At 36.7% G+C, this 21,853-nt stretch overlaps 1 long non-coding RNA gene across 2 annotated transcripts in view; it reads right to left on the bottom strand.

The window, feature by feature from the left end:
• LOC106836601 (uncharacterized) overlaps nt 1–21,853 on the bottom strand; it is a 140,092-nt gene that overhangs the window by 70,599 nt on the left and 47,640 nt on the right. The window contains exon 2 of one of the 2 annotated variants that reach the window (XR_006518801.2): nt 3,475–3,550. The exons of the other annotated variant lie outside the window; for it this stretch is intronic. This is a non-coding gene — a long non-coding RNA (uncharacterized lncRNA). The remainder of the gene's footprint in view (nt 1–3,474; nt 3,551–21,853) is intronic. 2 annotated transcript variants of the gene reach the window in all.

Below are 21,853 nucleotides of genomic sequence, written 5' to 3'. Positions count from 1 at the left end.
TAAATTTATAAGGCATAGGTATGTGAGTTATTTCTTTACAAGACAAAGGAAAGATCATGAAACAAATCATTAAAATGGTATCAGTGCAGGTGGGGTCTGGTTATTGGGTGGTCCTATAACTTTGGATAGGAATCAGGTCAGATCAGTTCAGGATGTCCTATTCCTTCTGGAGGATGATATAGATTAGTATGTTGGGCAGGATGCCTTGGGCTTCTCTCCCTGGGGCAGCCTCGATCCTCATCATTACATTTGTGTGTATCTGTGTGTGTGTGTGTGTGTGTGTGTGTGTGTGTGTGAAGGATTAGCAACCTATTCACTCTGCATAGCTGGAAGTCCTAATTCAGTATTTATTATTTTTTAAATGCACCTGGAAGAGCCACATAGAATCTTTACACAAGCACTCAGTGCATTTCCTCTCAGAGTGGGAAGTCCTGTATTAGCATATTTTTTTAATCTCATTTCAAATGAGTAAAAATTCTCCCAAGGGAAAAACACTGTATGTTTTGATCAATTTAGCAAAAAGCAAAACAGATTTGTCATGTTTAAACCATATTTTTAGTTGATCTTTCTAGTCAGTGCTATTAAATACAGCTACTAAATTGTCATCTATCCTGACAAGTTTCCATAGATGTACAATATTATTCATTCTCTCAGACAATAGGATTTGAATGGAATAAATTTATTCTTATGAAAAAGGTCACAATTTGACAATTTCGAATTACATTCAAATATCATTAAGTCAGATTCCACTAATTTTGTAGTATTTATGACCAAGTTAAGGCTATCTAGCTGGAAAAATGGATAATCAACTTAACAAAGAGTATTTTTAATCAGGAGGGAAATATTTTACTCCATAAAAGAGCACATTACTTGAGCCTCATGAACACCTTAGAAGTATCTAATTACATATATTCCTATGCTGACTATAAATAATCTTTAATGATTCATTAAAGCTGGTCTTTAGGCATCTTAATGGGCCACAGTTTGTTGCCCCGACATATTACTCTTTGGAGCTGAACATAAGAAGCTATTTTATCATAGACTACACCTACAAAAAAAGGGGGCGGGGGGTTAGGAGATTCATTGTGAATATTTACAAAATTTCTGTAATAAAGTCAATCACTGAGTTGTCAAAACACTATGTCAACTCTTAGCCAGTTGGTGTTCAGAATTAACTCTCTAGCCTTTGGGGCTAGGTTTGGTACCCATTCTCTATGTTCCTGGAAAATGTTAACATGCATCTCATAAGTCATTATATTCAGTGCGTAACAGTGCCAAACATTTAGGAAGCATCCAGTAATTATTTAATGACTAAATAAAAACTCTCTAAATTTTTTTATCCATCTTCTAAATGGACGTAATATCAGTCTGAATAGTCAGCGCAGTTACTCTGAGTATCTTGGTGTTGAAAATAAGAAATTTAACCTGTCATATACACTGTGGGCTAGGTCCTGGACTGGATGCTTTATATAAATTCTCATTAAATCTTAATAATAACCGTGTGAAACATCTATTATTACTCCTTTTATGTACTGAAAGGTTAGACATTTACCTTGGACACAGAGCTAATGCATACCAAAGCCAGATATTTTAATCCATTTGCTAGACTCTAATGCCTGTGAACTTTGTACAATGCTTCCACTCTGGAAAATTGCATGACAAATCACTTAGAAAAGTCAAGCACTATATAAATACAATTTACTATTATACTTGAATCATGAAATCCTAAGAAACTCATGAAGATTTACCCAAAATGAGTCTGCGGTACAATCATTATTTCCTCCTTTGGTAATTTCTCACTAGTTTGACAAAACACTTGAACATTTGACTAAGGGGTTCATATATGTTAACAAGATGTTTTTGAAAGGTGAATTGGGTAATATTGCTAGATGAATTCACAAATGCCTTAGTAATCATACATAATTTTGAATAAGACATTGATTTCAACCTTGGGATCAATCTCCAGTGGAACACCACAAAGTTGTGGCCTTGTCCTCACCTGTCTATTATTTTTGTCCCATGCATTAGATGAGAACATAAAAGGAGACTTGTTCTATTTCCAGGAGGTGACAAAGTAGGTAGAGAGCAAACAACATAGTGACAAAATCAAGATTTAGTATGACAGTGAGGAACTGCATTCCTAGGCTAATAGAAAGACGATAAAATGTGCACTTATACTTTTAAGCTTAAAATAACAAACATAAGTTTATGGAGGACGAAAAAATACTTGGCATGAGTTAATGTGAAAATTATGTGTGACTGTAAGCCCCCTAATGAGCTAGAGGTGTGAGATGATTGCTTACAATAGCAAGGCTATCTCAGGAGTTTAAATAAACCAATAATCTCCCTACAGTGAAGTGAGGCAGACCAACGCTACACTGTGCTACCCAAACCAAACTGGGAGGATTACGTACAATTCAACATCATTTAAATATGTTGATAAGCTGGATTACATTAAGAGGAAGAAGAAGAAATGAGACATGAAATTAGTAAGAGACCTGCAAACATCTCAAACAGGAGCTAAGTGTAGAACTTCCTTGTGCCTTAGAAAAGAGTTGAATAAAAGAGGAGGCGTGCAAGTTATTTTTCAAATATCTGAAGGATTTTCTTATGAAAGACAGATTAATCTTACTCTGTGTGGCTCCTAAGAGCAGAACTGGAACCAGAAGTGGAAATATGAGAAGCAGGTATTGAATTAATCTAAGAACAAGAGGCAGGTCAGAGCTTCAAAAGAATAGAATGTGTTGCCTTTAGAGACAAGGACCTTTCGTCATTAAAGATATCTCAGCAGAAAAAATGTATGTGGTAAATAAAGCTAGACAGATGTAAATGCGTATGTAAACTCCGTGTGAGGAGCGGCCACCTTGGCACAACAGAGAATGCATGCACTGAGTAGAAGCCTTCTCATGTCCAGGGGACTATAGCCATGAGGAAACGAAGAATTGGTACTGCCATAAAAGCATTGGTAAGAGAAGTCAAATATCTGACTTTAATACGAAATTTCTAATTTTTTCTGTTGATTCATTGTGGACCAAAAAAAGAGACTATCTGTAGAATTTGGTTTTTTGACACTTGATCTGCAGAATCTCCTTCCTGTCTAATCTCCTTATCTCTCCAGATAAGGTCTTCTATATCTTAATTTCTATCAACTTTAACGCCTATCTCCCAATTCAGCATCTAACAATAATCAGCTTCTTTAATTTCTTTAGCCATGCTATCCCGGCTCATGCCTTTGCAACTTTGCTCTTGGTGCCTCCACCTCCTAGAAACCGTTACCAACATTCTACACTTGGTAACCGCATATATTCAATTAAAACAAAATTTACTTATTTTTTTTACATCCCCCGGAATATTTTCCAAAGGAATGTTTCCCAAAGTCCTCAAATTGGAATAAGTCCTCTCTTCTGTTTCCTATGTCACATCATTCTCACTTCTAGTATGGAATATATAATGTAATTTTCAATGTGTGTTTACCTGAGTGTCTGTCTCACAAGATGGTGATCTCCTTGAAGACAAAGATCAGTTCTCAGTGATGCCATGTTCCCATCAACTGAAATAATAATAATAATAATAACGTAAAGGTAAGGAACATAATAAAACTCTTGAGCTGACTCTCACATCCTTTGATCTGCCCAAACTCCAACTGTTGTTCATACTTTCTATAGAAAGAAAGTTCTGGTATGTCATACTTACCTTTTCTTTGCCTTAGTAAAACTCCTTAAGGATTAGAAGGTTGTGTATGCTAAGGTTGTTTAAAAAATTCAAGGCAAATTCATTCTGCTTGTCAGCTCTGAGCAAACAGTAGAATCAATTCACCATTTGGCCTCATAGTATGTCTTATCTGTCATCTCTTCCTTCCTTCTTCCTCACTCATTTGTTTTTCAGTTTTTGATTTCTGGCTGTTTTCTCACGTGGAATAATTTTTTCCCTGCTTCTCTGAAGTGGTACCTGCTTCTCCATCTTCAAATGACTCCCCAAGTTTCAGTTCTTACAGCGAGCTTTCTTTGAGTCATCCCTGCGTAGCTCAAAGGCACATGTTTATGCTGCCGTCTGCTCAGACTTCCCCAGAGCTTCTGCGTTAGGCGCTTGTGTTCAATACCAAATTTAGCTTGTATGATAATGGGAAAACTAAGCCTAACTCATTCAATAATAGCACACAGCACGTCACCAGCCCACAGTGAATGCTAAAAACTATCTTATTTACTTGCATTTTCCAGAAAGGAGGAACATACATACTGTGGATTTGTGAAGTCCAATCGTGCTTTGATTGTGATGGCTTGTTTTTGTAGTTTTGACTCTCCTACATGTTGAAAAGCTATTAGAATTGCTTTCTCACCTTCTCTTAGCCAGTTTTACTTTTATCATATTATTACAATTATTATTATTATTTATTATTTATTTTTATTATTTATTATTTATTTATTATTATTATTTAGGAATTATTATTCCTAAAATAGTTCAACTGAATTGCAAAACAATGTATGCATTGAATATTGCATCCACTTGTCCCAACATGCATTTCAAAGTTATTTGGGTAAGTCAGTTGAATAGGAGAGAAAGGAGGTCAAGATAACTTCCTTAGTTCCTACTGTTTTCAAGGTACTATTCTCTGCATCCTTACTTAATTGAGTATTAATGCTGAAAACTGACAGTAACTCATTTTATGCATGAATAAAAAGATGCTAAGAATGACTCAGTAATTCAACCAAGGTTAGACAACTAGCAAATGGCCCAGTCAGGATTCTAAAACCAATGTTGTTATCACTACATTTGTATACTCAGCACCTGTGAGTTATACATTAGGGTGCATACAAATTCATACTAGAGCCAATAAAGGAAAAGAATAATCACAAAGGAAAGAAAAGTAGTGGTATCTGCCCTGGAAGCAATTTCACAATACATGACATTAAATATACCTTGAATGAACAATACCTTTCTCCTCTCGGTTTTGTGTGTAAACGTGTGCTTATTGCTAAGTGGTTAAGTCAGGATTCTGGAAGAGAACTTGCTGTAGGAGGAAAGAGATCTACAATGAACAAAACAGCCAAGAAACCCTGAGGAGGCAGAATCAGAATCTGAGAAAATAAATTGTATCTCATTTCCAATCTCTGGAATTGATACAGTACTTCTGATGGGGGCAATGCCTCACCATTCGCAATGCCATAACTTTCTCCTTTAGTACTAAGCACACTGTATCCTAATTATTTGTTTACAAATTGGCCTTTGACTTTTATACAATAAGAACATAAAGAGTAAAGATCTTCTCCAAATCTACATCTTCAGGGCTTAACCAATTGCTTGTTGCATAGCTTGAATGAGTGAACATATAAATAAATAAAGGAAGGATTTATTCATTTAGTTTCATTATCGGTCTTCTCTATTTTGCAAGTCAATGAGACTCAAGTATCTTTATAACAAGAACCCAGAATTTAGTCATTGTTCATCAAAATAAGATAAACTTTGAACCTTAAAACAGAAGCACAACATACATAAGATCAGTCACGTCAGTGCCATGGAAATGAGTGAGCGTAGAGGTATGAGAGTATATTTAATAATAAGATTATATTAAAGACTGTTTTAAAAGTACAAACACCCATAATCCTACTGTCTAAACACTATTTACACTTTGGTCAAAAAAGAAGAGACGCTCTTATTGTCATTTTTCTCTTGGTGTTTCTGATTGACTCTGCATAGATAACAGAAACTATAGAATGTGAAATTAGAATTAAAAGAAAATAAAACTTTCAAAAAGATAAAAGCATGGGAATAGTGAGAGTGTCTCTGAAATTTGTTGAGAGGTGCTAGTGTCCAAGAAGTGAGTGACAGGAGCATCCAGCAGGAGGGTAGGATAAGAAGTTCTTAAGCAGTAAGTGGGCGCCATAAAAGAATACCAAGAACCAGGCAATAGATGAGACATGAAGCAGAAAGGACCCACCAGAAGGGTACCATCATACACAGAAAGACAGACAATAGAAGAGAAATGCCTTAGACATTTTTGGAGTGATGGTAAATACATAAAATATTCTAGTTCCTTGAGAAACACAAGTGTGGGGCAGACTGTCAAGATAAAATTGAGGATAGAATTCCAAACAGGAACGCTAGAAAACACTTGACCTCAGAAGGTAGGCAGAAGGCCAGTTCCAACACGGGGGGGCAAGATCTGCGCAGGACAACTGACAAGGTATCTGCCCACATGGAGTTCACTAGTCTAAGGTATTTTAAACCTCTCCCCCAGCCAGACCTCCAACCCTTGGCAGTAGAGACAGGCTTCCCTCCCAGGCTGGGGAGAGAGTTGAGACTATACTTGGGGATTAAGTAACCTGAACTGTAAGGACTGGAAGAAAACTGGCACGGGGAATAGAGCAAATCATTTCCCTGAGGCCTGCTGCCTAACAGGCCGGTTCTTGAACAATCTGGTAGTACCAGTCTGACTACCTCAGATGGATGAAAAACAACAAATTAATTCAATCAAAGTAGTGTGACTTTTTTTCTGAAACCTCTCTTAGAAATCAAATTCAACTATTAAAATGGTCAGATTGTATTTTGTATGTTGACAGAGACTAAGGATGTCACTAAATATACTATTAAAGTTTTGAATTTTTAAATCATTCTTTAAATCAGGGTATTAAAACAATATAAAAAATAAATACTTCTATGGTCTTCATTTTAAAATGTGATTTTAAAATGCAATTTTAAATCAACTTAATCTAGTTTTTTCAGAAAATTGCATTTGGTGATAGACCTCCATCTTTGTAGGGACCTGAAAATATTAATGGAATTTACAGTGACTTATTTCTTGGGTTTTTTTTTTTTTTGAGGAAGATTAGCCCTGAGCTAACTGTTGCCAATCCTCCTCTCTTTGCTGAGGAAGACAGGCCCTGAGCTAACATCCGTGCCCATCTTCCTCTACTTTATATGTGGGATGCCTGACACACCATGCCTTGCCAAGAGGAGCCATGTCCGTACCCAGGATCGGAATCGGCAAATCCTGGGCCACCAAAGCGGAAGGTATGAACTTAACCACTGCACCACCCACCTAGCCCTATACAGTGACTTATTTCTTGGAAGAAACCTGCTCCCCAAAGGATGTGGCTCGTTACTTTACTGCAATCACAGGAGATAACAATTGACAGATAAGAGGCTTCCAAGAAGTTTTGAAGCAAATGCTGAGCAAAGCTAATATTTTGCATCTTTTCACACACTTATATTCAGAAGAAAATTGTTCATTTTTTTAAAGAAAGACCAGAATGTTAATATCTTAAGCTACATAGAAAGATATTTGCTGCCAGCCAATCATTTCCTGAAATGATTACTGCAATGTATTTAAATTAACATTCATGATATAAAACTTTGCTTGAATTTCTAAATGGCAACAGTCTTAACTGTTGAAACAGAAAAAAAAAAATTGACATGGAAAGGAATATTAGCGAACGAGGCTTTTCCTTTTGATTTTTAAAAAGTTTATTTAACTTTCTTAATATAAAATTCAAAAAACAAATCATGATTTGTTTATTCTTTGTACAGGTGAATAATTCAAATGACTTGATGTCTTCATAGGCTGAAAATTTTAAACATATTTTAAATTATCAAAGTAACACGTCTTCATGGTGACTAGTGGACCAATGCGAAAATATATACAGTTAATACTCTCTCCTCAACCCCTTGCATGCCTCAACGTTGGAGGTAAGCAGTTATAAAAACACAGTATGTATCCATGTGGATATGAATCTATGCAGGCTTAGTTTAGATGGAGGCTGGGTGGGATGGCTGACGTGTTGTTTTACAAAGATCAGTTTATACCATCTGTATTAATTTGCACTTTTGTTTCCTACTTCACACCTCACAGGATTAATAATATCTCATAGAGTTCTTTCTTCCTAAACCTGCTCTTTATTTTAGAACTTTCTTTACTAAATGGTAAACAAAAGCCAAAATTTATTTCCTTTTCTGAAAATCTAATGAAATAAAAGAAAACACATCCCCAAAAATGTGGCCTCTTCACTGCCTCCACAAATAGTCACAAAGAAGAAAAGCACTTCAGAAAAATAACCCAGGATCAAAGCACTCTCTAGATGAGTAACCTTTGTTATTACTATTATGTTCATTAATATTATTAATATTAATGTTCACTAAGTGCTTTCAATAAACCTATCTCTACACTTACCCATTTATAGATATAAGCTCTTTTTATAGTACTTATAACAATTCCAGTATTTAAGAACTATGTTGATGTCCATTTTAGACACAGATTAGTGATTTGCTGATGTGGTCTCAAAACTAGAATGCAAGAGAGACCCACAACAAATGCAAAATAATGCATCCTCCTCCCATATCCCAGTAAAAAAAGGCAAGAACTGAAGTCACAACTGTGGAAATAGGAAAGGAGAAAGAAGAAGAAAGAGAAAAATCCTTAAGGGACCTTAATTTTTTATCACTCTCCTATGTCATTATGTGCATTTGTTGATAAGAATTATATATAGCATTTCTGCATCTTGGTGTATTTAGAAACTCGGTCACTATAACACATTTTCTAGATTATTCCACCACTACTGTACTAGATATTCCTTTTTGGTAGCCCATGGAATTCATCTGTGAAACAATAAAAGATCTTTTTATTGACCTCTACTTAAGCAGCCGACCAGTAAAATTGACATACTGACCCACAATAGCTGAATATGCATGAAGCAAGTAAGCTACTCTCAGGTAGTGGCATCTTAATTTATTAAGGTGAAGGCTATATAAACTGATAAAATATGAGTGGAATCATCCTCTAAAAATAGGCCCTGGCCCTCCAAATAGATTAATATTTGAGGACATATTCATATATATTTAAATTAAAATATGTTGTAAAAAAAAAATAGCCTCTCTCTTATGTTCCCTGATTTCCTGCTTTAACAGACTTTTTAAGGAACCAATCATCTGTTGGTCCAGATTACATTGATAAGAAGGCTTCTAAAGAAATATATTTAGCCACCACAAGAGATGCATATAGTCAAAGTAGACGATTTTCTGTGTGATATTGCAAACTACCCGATTTTTCACGTTTTAAAAATAATTTCAGGGGGCCGGCCTGGTGGCGCAGTGGTTAAGTTCCCACATTCCACTTCTCAGTGGCCCGGGCCTCACCGGTTCAGATCACGGGTGCAGACATGGCACCGCTTGGCAAGCCATGCTGCGGTAGGCATCCCACATATAAAGTAGAGGAAGATGGGCATGGATGTTAGCTCAGGGCCAGTCTTCCTCAGCAAGAAGAGGAGGATTGGCAGCAGTTAGCTCAGGACTAATCTTCCTCAAAAAAAAAAAATTTCATTTCTTCAACAAAAGTCAAAATAAAATATATAAGAACATCAAGGAGAGTGACAATAGACCTAAAGATCGTGTGAATTAATGTCTACCATCAACTTCTATCTTTGATTTTTTTTTGCTGAGAAAGATTCGTCCTTAGCTAATATCCACTGCCAATCTTCCTCTTTTTTGCTTGAGGAAGATTTGCCCTGAGCTAACATCTGTGCCAATCTTCCTCTATTTTGTATGTGGGTTGCCATCACAGCATGGCTGACAAGCAGTGTAGGTCTGTGCCTGGGATCCAAACCTGTGAACCCAGGCTGCCAAGGTGGAGGGCATAGAAATTTAACCACTAGGCCACAGGGCTGGCCCTTGATTTTTTTTGGCTCCATGAGATGGGAATCTCTTTCAGTAGTGCCCAAGTAGTTCTGGCTTTCCCACTATGTCCTGAGTTGAGAGTTGGATGACATGAGCCACACATTTTCTTCCTTTGGCTCATTGATGACATTTGACCCAAACCAACCAACTCTACAGGCCTTATAATTAATATTGTTTCAACAACACTCAAATGCTAGAAGTAGGGCATAAACTAGTGTATCCTCTTATACCTGCATTCCATTTCAATTCACACAAGAGGGAATTCTTAGTAATTGTGATGCAAAAATATGCCAGAGGTTATCATCACCCAGGACCAGCAACAGAATTATTGTGGACATTTGGCCAGCATGTTGTTCAATTACAGAAAACCATCCTGAAGATCTGCTTTCTAGGAAAACTTCTGCCTTGTGGGGGTTTCCAAATAAGCTGACCCTGAGAAATGTATTCAAGTGCAGTTTGGTTATTTGGACTATAATTCCAAGAAACATAGGTAGGAGACTGGGGAAATGAGAAAGGAATGGGAAGACAGCCAAAAAAGCACGTGTGTAAATCAAGTTACCACTTAGGGAAACAATGGCTTAATCCCACTAGTGTTGGTTCACAAACTGGCCCCCATACACGGAGGGCAAGGAGAGATGGAAGAAAGAGGCAGATCACTCCAGATGGGTAGGTGGCAGGTTTGATAAGCAAGGGCATTTACATATGAGGCTTGTCTTGGGCAGCCCCACGACAAGAAGATCTCTGCATCCAGCCACCAGAATCTTAAAAGTTTCTATAGAGGCCTTAACTGGATTCAGTCACATATTCAGTCCAGATGGTCTCTACAACCTGGCTCCGACTGTGGGAATGGTGGGCAGAACACACAATCCAAGGACAGGGGAGGGAGTGAAGAGACTCCAAGTGCCCAGGTCCAGGTCGCCGGTCAACTGGCTATCACGTCTTCTGGATGACTTCCTCCAACAACTGGGGAATTCTGGGAAGCACCATACAACGTTGACTTCAGAGTTATCCAATCAAGGAAGAGAGAGAACTGAAATATTTATACACCAACTACCATTAGCTGAGGACCCCAGCAAGGAGAGGAGGCATTAATCTCCTGACACTGCCAGCCTACCAGGTGGGCTAAGAAGGTTCCACTGGTTCCACAAAACCTTTAGGGGACAAAAAAAAAAAAAAAAAAAACACAGTAGGTGCTAGCAGTTGGAAATCAGGCCTCTGTGCACTGATGTGTAAAAGACACCAGTAAAATCACTCTAGTGTGCTCTATCTTTCAGGTTATCTCCTGGCAGATGTTAACTAGGCAGTTTTTCCCTTCAGCTGCTTCAATTTATAGATTTTCCTACTCAAAGTTACATATTCTAATGCCTCTAATCTTCTTCTTAAATATTAGTGTTGCTTAATATCATAAACCTTAATTATTTCATCAGCAGCAAAATGAGCAAGCTGCTCACTGATTTCCCCATTTTCTAGGAAATATGTTTTTATTTTTAATTATGCTCTTCTATGAAGTGTTTCATGTAATCTAGTATGAATTTTAATTATGTGACATCTCATGGGACAGACAAAAAGAAGTATATATGGAGAGGCATACATTACAATTAGAGAGCTTCATTAGCAAGTAAAATGTGAAGGAATATGAAATACAAGAACGTCATTACCAAGAAAAAAAAAAAATAAGAACATTGGTACTGTGTGTATGAGTCCAACACTATCTCTGGACTCAAGCTCACATTTAAAACTAATATACCAACATATGAAGAAGTAATAGATAAGTTGAGTGTTTTAACCACTAAAATAATTGCAAACGTAATTAAAAAATTCTTATAAACAAAGTGCTAAAACAAGATAGTCTTATCTATGTGTTCTAAGAACAGATAAGTTCAAGCTTATACAAAATTTTTAAGAATATAGAAGAGGAGTAAAAACACTCTGATATATTTTATGATGTGGCTATCCTAACCTTAAAGAAAGCAGAAGCAGATAAAGAAAGATAAAGCAAAAAATGTCTGATGTATCTGCAAAATATATGCCATGACTGGGGATGGAAAAAGTCTAAAGAAGATATTAGCAAACAAAATATATCTTAAAATTATCCCAGTGGATGCCAGAAAATATTTATCTAAAATACAGCATTTAGGCATCATTCTTAGCAAACTAGGACTGGAAGGGAATGCTTTAATCTGCAAGAGGGAATTGATGTAAAACCCACAGCAATCATCACATTTAATGTGAAAAGTTAGCCCTACCTTTAAGAACAGAAGTAAGCCAAAAATACTTTCACTCTACTTTGAAACATTGTGCTGAAAGTCTTGGCTAGGGAAGAAAGACAAGGAAAGAAAATGAAAGGTGTAAGTACTAGAAATAGAGAAAAAATATCAGTATTTGCAGAGAAAATTACTGCCTACATAGAGAATTGAAAAGGCTCTATAGATAAGGACTCATAAGATAATCCACCAAGTTTTTATTTTCTGAAAATATTTTAAATTAGTTGCATTTCTACATACTGCCAATGAATACATAGTACATGTAATTCAATTTTGTAGCCTGAAGTTTGACTGAGTTCGTTCTTTAGTTCTAACGGTTTTTGGGGCCTCTTTAGGGTTTCCTATACATAAGATCACGTCGTCTGCAACTTTACTTCTCCCTTTCCAATTGGATGCATTTTGTTTCTTTTTCTTTCCTAATTGCTCAGGCTAGGACTTCCAGTTCACTATGTTGAATAAAAGCGGTTGGACTGGGCATCCTTGTCTTGTTCCTGGTCTTCAGCAAAAGCTTTCAGCTTTTCACCGTTGAGCATGATGTTAGTTGTGGGCCTGCCATATGTGGATTTTATCATGTTGGGGTACTTTCCTACTATACCCAATTTCTTGATAGTTTTATCATAAAAGGCTGTTGAATTTTGTCTCATGCTTTTCTGCATCTATTGAGATGATCACGTGATTTTTCTCCTTCATTCTGTTAATGTGGTATTTTACGTTTATTGATCTGCACATATTGAATCATCCTTGCACTCCAGAAGTAAATCCTACTTGATTATGGTAAATGATAATTTTAATGTACTGTTGAATTTGGTTTGTTAACATTTTGCTAGAGATTTTTGCATCTATGCTCATCAGGGATATTGCCTTGTGATTTTCTTTCCTTGTAGCGCCTTTGTCTGGCATGGGTATCAGGGGAATGCTTGCCTCATAAAATGAGTTTGGAAATGTTCCCTCTTCTTGAATATTTTGGAAGAGTTTGAGAAAGATTGGTGTTAGTTTTTCTTTGAATATTTGGTAGAATTCATCAGTGAAGCCATCTCGTCTTAGACTTTTCTTTGTTGGGAGATTTCTGATGACTGATTCAATCTCTTTGCTCATTATTGTTCTGTTCAGGTATTCTATTTCTTTGTGAATCAGTCTTAGTAGGCTGTATTTTCTAGGAATTTTTCTATTTCTTCTGGTTTATCTAATGTGTTGGTATATAACTGTTTATAGTAGTTTCTTATGATCCTTAGCATTTCTGGGTTATTGGTTGTAAGTCTCCTCTTTCATTTTACTTATGAGTCTTCTTTATTTTTTTCTTAATCTAGCTAAAATTTGTCTATTTTGTTTATCTTTGCAAAACAAAAGAAGCTCTTAGTTTCACTGATCTTTTCTACTGTCTTCCTCCTCATTTATTTCTGATCCTTGTTATTTCCTTTCTTCTACTAACTTTGAGCTTACTTTGTTCTGTTTGTATTTTCTTGAGCTGTAAAATGAGGTTGTTTATTTGATATCTTTCTTTTTACTTAATGTAGGTGTTGATTGCTATAATCTTCCCTCTTAGAGCTGCTTTTGCTGCATCCCATAAGTTTTGGTATTTGTGTTTCCATCTTTATTTGTTTCAAGATATATTTTGGTTTCCCTTTTGATTTCTTCTTTGAACCATTAGTCGCTCACAAGTGTGTTGTTTAATCTCCATATATTTGTGAATTTTCCAATTTTCCTCTTGTAATTGATTTTAGTTTCATATCACTGTGGTTGGAAATGATACTTCATATGATTTCTGTCCTCTTAAATTTCTCATGACTTGGTTTGTGGCCTAGCATACAATCTACTCTAGAGAACACTCCATGTGCTCTTGAGAAGAATGTGTATTCTATTGCTGTTGGTTGGAATGTTCGGTATATGTGTGTTAGGTCCATCTCATCTAACACATAGTTTAAGTCCAATGTTTCCTTATTGATTTTCAGTCCGGATGATCTATCGATTATTGAAAATGGGAGATTGAAGTCCCCTATGATTGTTGTATTACTGTCTATTTCTCCCTTCAGATCTATTAATTTTGCTTTATGTCTTCAGCTGCTCCAATCTTGGGTGCACAAATATTTACAATTGTTAAATCCTCTTCATGAATCAACCCCTTTATTGTTATATATTATAATTTTAAATTATATAATGACCTTTGTTTCTTGTTATAGTTTTTGGCTTAAAGTTTATTTTGTCAGATATGAGCAAAGCTATCCCTGATTTCTTTTGGGTTCCATTTGCATGGAATAGTTTTCCACCCCTTCACAAGAAAGGAATTTTTAACTAAACACCAATAGTGCACAATATAAAAGAAAAGATTGATAAAATAAATCACCTTAAAATTAAGAATTTCTTGGGGCCCGCCAGGTGGCGCAGCAGTTAAGTTCGCACATTCTGCTTCGATGGCCCGGGGTTCGTTGGTTCAGATCCTGGGTGCGGACCTATGCACCTCTTATCAAGTCATGCTGTGGCAGGCATCCCACATATAAAATAGAGGAAGATGGGCACGGATGTTAGCTCAGGGCCAGTCTTCCTCAGCAAAAAGAGGAGGATTGGCAGCTGATGTTAGCTCAGGGCTAATCTTCCTCATCAAGAATTTCTCTTTGTAAAAAGGCACCAGAGGGCTGGTCCTGTAGTGTAGTGGTTAAGTTTGCATGCTCTGCTTCGACAGCCCAGTGTTCGCGGGTTGGGATCCCGGGCATAGACCTGCACACCACTCATCAACCTATGCTGTGGTGATGTCCCACACACAAAATGGAGGAAGACTGGCACAGATGTTAGCTCAGGGAGAATCTTCCTCACCAAAATAAAATCCAAAATGCACCAGAATAAATGAAAACACAAGTCATAAACTAAGAAAATATTTGCAACTCACTAACTGAGAATAAAATAGTACACAGAACATCAAAAGACTCAAAAAATCAATAAGGGGGCTGGCCCATTGGTGCAGTGGTTAAGTTTGCATGTTCTGCTTTGGCAGCCTGGGGTTCCCTGGTTCAGATCCCAGGTGCAGATCTACATATTATTTTTTAAGCCATGCTGTGGCAGGCATCCCATATATTAAAGAAGAAGAAGATGGACACAGATGTTAACTCAGGGCCAGTCTTCCTCAGCAAAAAAGGAGGATTGGTGGCAGATGTTAGCTCAGGGCTAATCTTCCTCAAAAAGAAAGAAAAAAAATCAATGAGAAAAAGATAGCCAAGTTAGAAAACTGGGGGAAAATATAAACAAACCCATATGAACACAAAGATACAAATAACATTAGGGGATGCTCAATGACATTAGTAATTAGGGAATTGCAAATTAAAATCACATTGGCATGCTATTTACACCTACCAGATTGGCATAGATTTGACTATATCAATTGCTAACATTAGGTGTACAGGAATTGGAACTCTTTTCTATTACTCATGGAAGTGTAAACTGCTTACACCACTTGGGTAAATAGTTTTGCACTTTCTAGTAGAGTTGAAAATACACTTGCCCTGTGTCCTAATCATTCCACATCTAGGTATATATCCTAGAGAAACCACTGCACATATATATCAGATGTATATCTAGATAAATAAACCCTCACCCATGTACATTAAGAAAGCTCATAAAAACATTTGTAATAGGAGAAACTAGAAGCCTCTATTGACAAAACAGTAGATAAATAAAATGGCGTATATTTATAAACTAAAATACCATATGACATGGCAATGAATCCATTTCAGCAAAATTTATCAACATGGGTGAATCTCAGAAATATAATCTTTAGAAAAAGAAGAGAAAGTCACAGAAGAATATATACAAAGTGATTCCATTAATATATGTTTAAAAACCTGGAAAACTAAACAGTATATTGATGAGGGCATATCAGATTAAACAATTAGAAAAACAAATAAATAAATGCAGAATTCAAGATAGTGTTTACCCCTGCAAGGATAAGATGAGTGATGAGCTTAAGGAAAGATCATGCAGGGGCTTCAAAGAAACTGGTAACATTCTATTTCTTAAGTTGGTTCACCCATGTGTCTTTAGTAACTTTTACCTTACATGTATGTTATAAATGTTATTTTTTATTTAAATATTTATTAAGTCATTTAAAAATAAAACCAAAATAATTGCAGTATTTCTTTTTTAAGAAATATGTAAGGCATAAATGTAATTTTTCTTACCTGAAAAACATACATTTTAGAATAAGTTTAGGTGCTGTGAAATCAAAGATGTAGCAACTATACAACCCTAAGGTCAAGAATTATTTCTTTTCAATATTAAAATGTTTCCCTTCCCACATATAAAAGCAAGATGAACTACCAAATAATACTATGAGCTCAGTAACTCTCCTTATTAATATCTGGAAGCTAGAATCATCTATGATTCTCGTCCTACTGCAATAACATTGATCTCCAGCCATCAGATGAGAGAAAGGTAGCCTATTTAGTGACCTAGAATGGTAGTCTTAAGTGTTGTTATCTCTAGTGCAGTGAAAACAAGGACACAGTTAAAACAAAGTCACCATAATAAAATGATCCTTGGCACTAAAATCGTAAAAAGCGTTCTAGAACCATAAACAAATATAATGTTGCTTTCTCAAGAAATGAAGTACAGCCAAGAATGGAAAGAACCTTGAGAGGTCATACAAGTACACAGTCTAATGCCAACAAAACACTTAGCTTCAATTTTCTCAGAGTAATTTTATATAAACAATACCTTATCTAATTTGATGTTCTAGAATGTTTCACTTTATCCAAAAGGTCATCTTTTAAAATTTTTATTATAGAAAATTTCAAACTTACACAATAGTGAGGAAAATAATATTTGAACTCTCATGTACCCATCACCCAGCTTCAACAATTATCAAAGCATGACCAGTCTTATTTTCTCCATAACCTCACACATTCACCCACCATTCAATTATTTTGAAACAGAGCTCAGATGACACAATTTCATCCATAAACATTTTAGTATATATGTGTAAAACACAAGAGTTGACCTTTAAAACATAAGGAAATCTTCATCACACCCTCCCAAAAAATAAAAAATAACTTCTAATATCAACAAATGTTTAGACAAAATACAGATTGTATTGATCATCTTACGATTTTTCTATCTTTACAGTATATTCGATCAAATGAAGATCCAAACAAAAGTCATACATTTTGATTGGTTCCTTTGTCCCTTAAGTCTTGAAATATACAATTATCACTCTTTTTTCTTCTTACAATTTATTTTAAAGAAATCAGTTTTGTTTTGTTTTTTGTCCTGTGGGTTTCCCATAGTCCTCATGTGCCATTTGCATTCCAGTAGCATCACTCAACAGGTACACCTCTCTCCCATGTTTATTACACATTCGCAGTTAGATGTAGCATTTGCGGGACTGTCTCACAGGAGGAACATTGTGCTTCCTTTAGCAGGCACCGAATCTCAACATTGCCTCTCTCTCTGATGGCAGCAGCTCTTAGTGTTCAGTGTTTAAATCTGTGTTTCATTAGGGATTGCAAAATGTTTACATTTAAATTAAATTATTCCTTTTTCATGGGTGAGCTGGGATATTTTTACAAGGATTCTCCTCTCCTCATCTACTATTTTGTTTCCCTGAGTTATTGATTTTCTTGGAAAGGCAGAATAAATGCTTATTTCTTTTTTATAACAAATTTCAAAATGAGTTAATTCCTTTTAGTATCTTCTAATAATGATCAATTAAGGCGGGGGAGGGGTTCTTTTGTTTAGTATCATAATGAATTCATGGATTTAAACATATTTGGTACGCTTTGGTTCACTGCAGTTCTGTAGAAACTCAAATTGCCCCTTCTTTTACCAGGAGGAGCCTCTTTAAGTGGGTGCTTGAAATTGGCTAAAGTGAGCGTATTTATACCACAGAAATCAGCAAACACAAATCAGGGCTTTTTTCTCCCAGGAAACCAGTTATCAACATTTACCACGTTACTACTGGCATCATATCCTATACTGTCTCTTTTATCACCATCATTACAGTTTAGATCTGTGGAAAAATATGCATTTAATGGCCACTTCTGGACCACATGATGACTTTTTTTTAGTTATTTCGATTGCCTCAAGGGCATTCTCTTTTAAATCCAATCAGGAAATGCTGATAGAAAAAATACACCCCGAGTACTTGTGTGTTCATGATAGTTTGCCTGTGGCCTTTAGATTTGAAAATCAGATTTCCTGGATGTAAAATTCTTGGATGACATTTTATTTCTTTGAACATCTTAAAAAAGACTCACTGTTTTCTGGAGTTCCAAGCTCTACATGTGATTATTGGGCGTGGAGCTGATGAGGGGTAGGTGAGCCAAGGAGTCGAAAGAAAGATTTCTTGGACTCTCAAAGTCTGGCAGTAGTGCTTGTTTATTTAGATAATAGTGTGGAATAGCATGGGGACAGGACCCATGGGCAGTAAAGAGCTGTTGCTGCATGGGGACAGGACCCATGGGCAGGAGATGCTGCGGCTGCAGCTGCAAACATGGGTTGAGAGTAGGGCTAAATTTAAGGCATAGGTATGTGAGTTATCTCTTTACAAGACAAAGGAAAGAATATGCAAAAAGAGTTGTTAAAATGGTATTAGTGCAGGAGGGGTCTGGTTATTGGAAGGTCTTATAACTTTTAGATAAGAATCAAACCAGATTAAGTAAATGGCAGAAGCCACCACCTTAAATATTATCTTCAGCTAAAGACAAAGGAGGATGTTGGTGGTGGGGGGAGTCAGCTACATGAGGTTACCAGACAAGCACACTAAACAAGACTTAAGTCCTTGCCATCCCCATTAAGAGTTTCTAGAGATAAGGTCACCCCCACTTCCTCCTGGTGCAGAGAGGGAGACACCCCCACAGATGGAAACTTCCTTCACAAATGCAAATATCTCTCATCAAAGGGCAAGCAAATTCCACTCCTCAGAGCCTCCTTCTTATCTGCAGTTTTTAAAAGTAACCAGCCTAAAATAATCCTCATCAGAGAGGGGGACTCCTTACTGTTGGCAGGGAAGAAAATCCTGGTTCTCTACTTGTTCCTCTCTTATACCAACTCATAGCTTGGGGGCTTGGGGTGCCTAGTTCCAGCATGATGATGGTGAAAGTCTGGGCTTCACACTTGGTCTTGGCTGGTGGGGAATGTGGGGCTGGGGTCACATTGTTTTCTGTAGTGTTTGGCTGGAGTAGAGTAGCTGTTGTTTAACAGCTGTCTGTCTCACTAGGCTGCCTCTTTCCTAGTCCATTTGCTAGGGAGAGAAGGCATTTGTTTAGGCTATTTTGTACATATCTGTTGGCATTTCTGAGTAGCCGGCTTCTTCAACTCCAAGTCAGGAATATGGGAGGCAAAAAGAAAACCCTGAGGACTCACCACCATGTCATTCTTTGGATTGTGAGGTCCCAGCCCGTCTGCCTTGGTCTCTCCACCTTTCAAAATCTCCTTATGTTTGTTTTATATAATATCCAGAGGTTCTAGTTGTACTTAGAAGAAACAGGGAGAAGCACATCTCTATCTTCCTGAAAGCGGAACCATAAATTTCATCTTAATTATTTTTCAAAACAGTTTGTGTTCCATGTTTGAGAAACTTCACCTATGCGCTTGACCTCTGAATAAAAACTAGACCATACTTTCAGAATGGTAATGTATTTTTGGGTGTCTTCTTCACGTAAACCACTTCTCCCCACAGCGTCCTCACCTTTCCTTCTTTCTCTCTGAATCTGTTCAATGTTTGGTCTGTTTTAACCTCTATTCATTGAATGATATCTTACCTCTCCTTCTTGTTAGTAAATTAACTTTCAGCAGTGTTTGTTTCCTCAAGGTTTTCTTAATTTAACAGCGTTTATTCAGTCCTCAGTTCGTTTTATTAGGCATGCAATTTTTGTCTCATGTCATTTGCATTAGTTTTCTATTTCTGCTATAACAAATCACCACAAACTTAATGGCTTAAAAAAAAACCCACAAGCTGATTCCTTACAGTTCTGTAGGTCACAAGTTTGAAATGGGTGTGGGCTGCCTACATTCTGGAGGCAACAGTGAAGAATGTTTGTTTGCATTTCCCAACTTCTAGAGGCCACCTGCACACCCTTGCTTGTGGTCTCTTCCTCTTTCTTCAAAGGAAGCATCTTCAAATCCCTGTCTTTCTCTCACTGATTCTCCTGCCATCCTCTTTTCTTGATAATGACCTTGTGATTACATTGGACCCACCCAAATAATCCAGGAGAGTTTCCCTTTCTCAAACGCCTTAACTTTAATCACATGGACAAAAATCTCTTTTAGCATGTGAAGGAACTTCACAAAATCCTGAGATTAGGATGTGGACATCATTCAGGGGCCATTATTCTGTCCACACATCATACAACTGTTTTATCACCTCACTTTTGGCTCTTATTTGATAGATTTAAAGTTGTAGTTGCATTGTATCATTAGGAGAGGTTTCTTCTCCAGATTGAGGTGCTTTCTTCTGTATGAAAATATTGGTGATTGCATAATTTTATCCTTTTTTCTCCCTCTGACCTATGCTTTTTCTTTATTTTTTATAATGCATAGCTCTCTGTTCCAATGCAGTTTGTCAGCTCTCTTCTTATCTGAATTTCATTTTGTCTTCAAAGATACAGTTTGAGGGATCTAGACGATTTCTATTCTATCAACTATTCTATAACTTGAGGGAATTCTTGGGGAAGAAACTGCACTAAACTGAGGTTGCGGTTTGAGAATCAGAGGTCTTACTAGTCTGCTAAACGTCCTTAGCAGAATTCACTAAATTAGCAGGAGGAACCCCATTCTCAGGGAGAGACGCCCTCCTGGTTCCTAATTTAGTGTCTGACTGTGGAAGCTGTCTTTCCATTAAAGAACCTCAGTTCCACTGTTCATGTCCCCTTTTCACTCTCTTCTCCTCAGCAGCCATTTTCTTTCCTCCTCCTTCAGGAAAGGAAACAGTAAAGGAGATCTACTCAGTTTTTCTCTCTCAGTGACAATGTGGAGGGTTGTGTCTACTTTTTATTATAGCTACAATAGGGAAGGAAGTGCAAGAACTAATCTGTGCAGCCTTGCTCTCCATTTCAGACTTTTCTTCACTTTTGCTTTTATGCAAAAGCAACAATTTTTATAGTTTATTGCATTTGGTTATGCTCCTTATTTTGTGTTGTGGCTCTTTTTGTTTGGTTTGGGGAGGGGGGTGGTATTTTTAGGCATCTTGTAAGTTACCTTTGACCATTTTTTTATATTTTAGAGAGGGAAAATTCTGTGATGTTATCTCAGTCAACTTATTTCCAATTAAGAAACAATTCCCATGAGTCCTGTCTCAAATGTGAATAGAGGGACCAATTCAGGATATATTGATTGATGAGTCATGAGATAGTGCGAGATCAGTAACATAAATTTCAACCTCCATATAGCACTTTTTCTTATTTTCAGGAATTATATTTTAATGACCTCACTAGAGCACAATGCATTTAGGGGCTAAATTATATTTTCCATAGTTTTCACAGTTACAATTCATATTATAATTTAGTATAAATCATTTCCCTCTTGAAAGCTTTAGTTGAATTTTAGTTGGAATTTAAGTATACCTGTTATTTCTTTGGGGTAAGATGGATCTTTCATAAAATTACAGGCATTCATAACTCAAAGACATTCTAAAAGGCATACACTTCAATAATCTTTGAAATTGTAGAATACGCTATAGAATTTTTGCCAAGTGGTCATCTGCTTGTGGTTCTCAGATACCTCACCACCTCCTGAGGCAGCCTATACTGTCTTTTGGCTGATAAAAGTCTCAAATATTCATCTGAACTCTTTCTCATATTGACCCATGCTTTATAATTCCTCTGCTAGGGACCTTACAAAGTTCTTTCACATGCTAACACTATTTTAGGGGAACGCTCGTATCTTCTCTTCCTGACGGTGCAATCCTGGGCAGCTTCATATCAAAAGATTTTGAGTACCTTCCC

This window comes from Equus asinus, chromosome 23, assembly GCF_041296235.1.
Source record: "Equus asinus isolate D_3611 breed Donkey chromosome 23, EquAss-T2T_v2, whole genome shotgun sequence".
In the NCBI taxonomy this organism is placed as follows: domain Eukaryota; kingdom Metazoa; phylum Chordata; class Mammalia; order Perissodactyla; family Equidae; genus Equus; species Equus asinus.
The sequence above is the reverse complement of the archived record's forward strand: the minus strand, read 5'-3'. Positions and strand labels throughout refer to the sequence as shown.